The sequence below is a fragment of the Trachymyrmex septentrionalis genome, unplaced genomic scaffold (genome assembly GCF_001594115.1).
Source record: "Trachymyrmex septentrionalis isolate Tsep2-gDNA-1 unplaced genomic scaffold, Tsep1.0 scaffold374, whole genome shotgun sequence".
Taxonomy (NCBI): domain Eukaryota; kingdom Metazoa; phylum Arthropoda; class Insecta; order Hymenoptera; family Formicidae; genus Trachymyrmex; species Trachymyrmex septentrionalis.
The window spans coordinates 139,250-144,839 of record NW_017305541.1 but is presented as its reverse complement, the minus strand read 5'-3'; positions in this window follow the sequence as shown (position 1 = coordinate 144,839).

Below are 5,590 nucleotides of genomic sequence, written 5' to 3'. Positions count from 1 at the left end.
CGCAAATCACGATGCCCAAAAAAGCAAAATTAAATAAGCTTGTTGGAATAGATTTTATCTATTCCAACAATATATATAAGAGATCTTAGATTTCCGCCGCAAGAGATGCTATAAAAAACGATAATTGATTCGACTTCGAACATCGTCAGAAATCGACATCAATCTCGAACAAGCTGTTTTGCAAATATAAAATCAAATTTTTTTCGCTGCAGTGATTATTGATATTGTTTGTCTTTCTTCTAACATTATCGATTATATAGATCATAATATGGTTGTCCCTCCAAAATGATTACATAACTGTAATTATCCTGCTTAAAAATTCCCATTGAAATCTATTCAAAAATTTCTTATGGGTTTGAATTCGAAATGCGCAATAGCAATCTCCGATTGATTCCCTTCGTAGAAAAGAAGAATCAATTGGTAAATTTTAAAGTTTAATAGGATTTTATTGAGGTTCGCACACAATACGCTTAAACGAATTTTATTTCGTTCAATGGGATTGAATGGGAAAGCCACGCAATGACATGGGATTCTATCGGCTTTCATATGATACGTGTTTGATGGGTTTTAATCGAAATCGCGTTTTAATAAGATTAATATTGGTTTCAATCGGAAATACGCTTTCACAGTTTTTAATGGGATTCTATCGGTTTTTATACGATACGTATTTAACAGGTTTTGATCGGAAATAATGAAAAAACATTTTTTTTATTTTTACATGGTTTATTATTGTTTTTCATCTTTTTAGTTTAATTTGGGTTTATTGTTTTGTCTATATTCTATTTTATTAATTACAATTAATTTTTGAAAACGCATCGCCGCTGAGACTTGAACCTATAACCTATGATTCCTAGAACGGCAATATAATACACTAACGCTGAGTTAATCGCTTGTGATTCAATAAAAAAATTTTTTTACACGGATTTAATAGGTTTTAACGAATACGCTTTTATGATATTATATTGATTTTAATCGTATATGCTTTTACAGTTTTTAATAAGATTCTATCAGGTTTATGATATGCATTTAATGAGTGGTATGCATTTAATGGGACGACGAGAACCCGCGAATGACACGGCTCAGAAAATTCCAAATTCGTTGAAAATTGAATGTCTGTTCTTGGATTATGGGAAAAAAAGTATTAAACCCAGCAATCTTCTCAAAAATGTTAAATGGCGCATCTATGTGCAATTTTTGGCAGAAAATCTATCAGATTTTCTGGAAAACATGCTATTTTTGAATCGAAATAAAATAATATTTCAAGACGATGCTGGTCCTCACTAGAATTGCTACAGACTTTTTAAACCAGCAATTTCCTACATGTTGAATGGGCCGGTATGATCCAATACGCTGGCCAGTAAAATCCCCGGACTTCGACATATTGGATTTTTTCTTGTGACGATACTGTAAGGAAAAAATTTATAGACATCTTCCCTAGGACGTGGAAGAATTGAATGATAAACTTCACTGTGCCATTTAGTCTATCGACAACGACGTTATGGAGAAAATGCAGGCCAATTTATTGAATAAGAGCTTGCAATAGATACAGTGAACACTTCGAGTATTTATTATGAAAAAGAAGATCGGGATGTTCGAAAAAAATTACTCCTTTTCGCAGAGCAATTAATAATTAATCTGTTCTTTTCAGGGCAATCCAATATTTCATTTCGAGGAATATTCTTTAACTCCTTCTTTTTTGTAAAATAATATTTTACTTAATAAGATTATTAAAAATATTTAATATTTAAGGAATAACTTTTTTAAATACTGAATATTATTGTATGATTGAATGGAATTAATTTTGTTACAAATGAAAACACATACAGTTCCTGTTCGTCAAAATACCATTTTAAAGGACTAATTAAATCTTTTCTATTACAGTTTTATCGCTTCAGATGGTTCTATATCAAATGCGGTTTTTAAATAATAAACTGGATTAATCACGTGCGTACAATTGTGAATTTTTGCGAGAGATACGTTTAGTACGTTGTATTTAGTAGCAGCTTGTTTTATATGTGGTGTTTTATGTGAATATGAAGAAATGTAATGTAGGCTACGCCTAATATGGCGAACGCGATCAAGGATACTGGAACGCGAACGAACGTACGTGCGTACTACATACTAATGTATGTGCGAATGATCCCATGGAAACACATTACATCTGTGTGGACAGTAGTGTATGTGTTAATCAGATGGTGCGCTGCGGAATATGAGATAATTTTCATACAAATATATTATTCCTTAATTATACGCGAGCGTAACAGTATCAATGATATATCATATTATTTAATTGTAATATTATGATCATGACTTGTGTACATAGAACAGCGCTATAGACACATTAAACTGCGATCGCTATTAAATCAGGAAATTTAATGTACATCCAAAGCAAAAAACTTCGATGGATTCGATTTATAACTGACGAAAAAGCAATCCATGTGCTTCGACCGAACAATTCTTTATGCCAACATCGCTTTATGTAATATAGAAGTCTCACCTTTGTTATTTATCATATTACCGAAGAGGACCCGAAACATGGATCGAAACGTTTATTAATTATTGTGTGTATGAGATAATAAATCACTATTGGCAACAATAACTTACGTTGGCTCTCAGAGGCTTTTCAATCATTATTGATTTATATCAACTAGAGCCTACATATTTTTGTGATTGTTAACTGTAACACACATAGAGATTTCGCCGCAATTTATGTTAAATACTGGCGATTAAGATAAAATAAGCCGAGATGTCTTGTAAAAAAAGTGCATGAAATGAAGATAGGATTCATGTACTTATACAAATATTTAACGAATATTATGAACATTTTAATTGCAATAGGTATGCATTCGAATATTTAATATCTATAATATCTAGCTCGAAATAAACTAATATAAAAAATAATACAGAAACTTTTTTCGATTAATAGTAACACGAGCCCAAAGTCTATATACAATGTTTTCCATTTTCTTACTATTAGAAAAATTAAATATTAAATTTTTTAATTTCTCATAAATAAATAGACAAAGTAGCAAATAGCTGTAAATAGCAATTAGCAAATAGAAAAATCAGATTTTTCATTCTCTCATCAGAGTAAAAATACAAAATAAAATTTATATAATTAAAATTTCACAATTTCGGCCAAGGAAAAGTTTCAGTCAAATTACTTGCTTCACTCAATTATTCTGTCAGTTCATATGAATAGACGACTGAATGGCGATGCAGCGACAGATAAACGTCATGGCTAATTAGAATTCTAAGGCCAAGTCACAGTATATACAGTAGCGCAACTCTCTGTCGGTACTTCTGATGTTAGTGTTGACCAAAATGGAATACGCATGCGTGAAATAAGTAAGTTACCTAGCGTTGCTATGGTTACCACCTAAACTTCTTTCTCTTTTCATCCTTTGTCAAAATTCCTCGCAAAACTCGCTATATTTATTCGCATCGCAATTCACCGAATTTGTTGAAGTGAATAAGTGCTATTATAGGAACATATTGGAGCATATTAGAGCATGTGACGCGAATAAACCTAATATTGCGATGAAATAATTTAAATTTTATGAAAATTAATAAAAATAAATTGTAAATATATTGAAAAATAAAGAAAAATATAATATTAAATCAAATTAAAAATGTATATTTGTATAAAGAAATATTATGTAATTATATATTTATGAAAATGTTATGAAAAAGCTGATATAAAAGAAATTTATATACATATATTATATTACGTTCAAGCTCCGCGCGAATGCGAAGCTGAGGGGGTGAAAGTAACAAGGAACCGAATTGTTAGACCGATTTGATCGTGTCCAGGCTCCGGACCGCAAGGAAGGATCGACGCAAATCGGGAGGCACTTTGCTTCATCCTGAGGCTCCTAACGAGCCGGGGGTTGAACGGAGGATGAAACGGAAACCTCTGCTCGTGCTCCGCTAAACAGACACACGAGTCGGCGCGTACTTTTAAGTTAAAGGGCCCAGACTGGGTCAGTGTGCCGAGAGGGCGCACTTTAACGCCAGCTGCGCCAGTACGACCGTATGCCCTGGCTTTCGGTCATGGAACTTAATCCAAGTGACTGGGGAGAGAGCGAAGTGCAATCGTGGGAGAACTTAAGAATACGAGGAGAGGTTATATTTGAATAAAGACTACTGGGGAGTTAATTTAATAATGATATAATATAAAAAAAACAATATTGATCATACATTTTTTAATAGAAATAAAAAGAAAATAAATACAATAAGAATAATACAATTTTGATAATCTAAATCATATGTACAGATTTATACATGTGTGCGTGCGTGCGTGCGCGCGCGCGTGCGTGCGTGCGTGCGTGCGTGCGTGCGTGCGTGTGTATGTGTGTGTGTATGTATAATATCGTGTGGCAGAAGGGAGGAGTTACGGAGAGAATAGCTGTCGCCCTTATGAGGATCCGGGCTTACCATAGCAAAACAGAGCGCGCGAAATTTTAAACAAACTTTTCGAATAACTTGATATAATTATAGATGAGTTTTATTTTTTGAACGAGTTCTACACACACACACACGCGCGCGCGCGCGCACGCACGCACGCACATGATGTTTCAAAATTCATGCCCACTAAGTACAAAACGTGATACTTTATGCTAAAATGAATAACTTTTTCTTTAATAAAATTGCGTCCGATAAATAATTTTTGCGCTTATTTGTTAACTTCAACCTGCTCTTTTGCAAAAATTACTTATCGGATGCGATTTTGCTAAAGGAAAAAGTTGTTTTTTGTATTAAAACAATGTTACTGATTTGATTGACCTGTTTTATTTGTTTTGATACAAACGTTAGAATTAGTATTACAAGTAAAGGTTGTCTTCTTTACTAAACGCTGTAATAGAAAAATAATAACGATCGCTCCTTTCTGTGCCTTGAAAACAAAGAAGAATCAAACATGGCGACCGGCTAGAGTCTCAGAAATCTTTGAGGAGAGACGTGTCTTCCATCATGCTGCCTCGTGCGCTCTCACTCATGGCTCGAAATTCAAATTAAGCGTTAATAAACGAACAACTTTTTCCTGTAGTAAAATTACATTTAATAAATAATTTTTGCGTTTACTCGTATAATTTCAACCTGCTCTCCTGCAAAAATTACTTATTAGATGCAATTTTGCAAAAGGAAAATGTTATTTCTTTTAGCATAAAGTATCACGTCTTGTACTTTGCAGGCGCGAATTTTGAAACACCCTATATATGTATGTGCAATATTTTGTATTAAATTATATGTATTATTATATATATTATATATAATTTAATATATATATATATATACGTATATATATAGATATATTCATAAATTCGAAATGTATATAATGCTACATTAATATGTATATAGATATAAATTCTAACTGGCTCTTTTATTAAATGAAATTAAATATTGAATGGAAATATTGCGGTAGGTGACAAATAACAAATGAGATCCAAGAGTGACACAGATAGGTTTTAATCAAATTAAAATTTTGTTTCATATATGTCCAATAAATATGTATAAATTACTTGCGCATGCATACTTGACAAGTATTAAGTTTACTTGAACGTGTATAGCCAGCCTAATGTAATATTAGGTG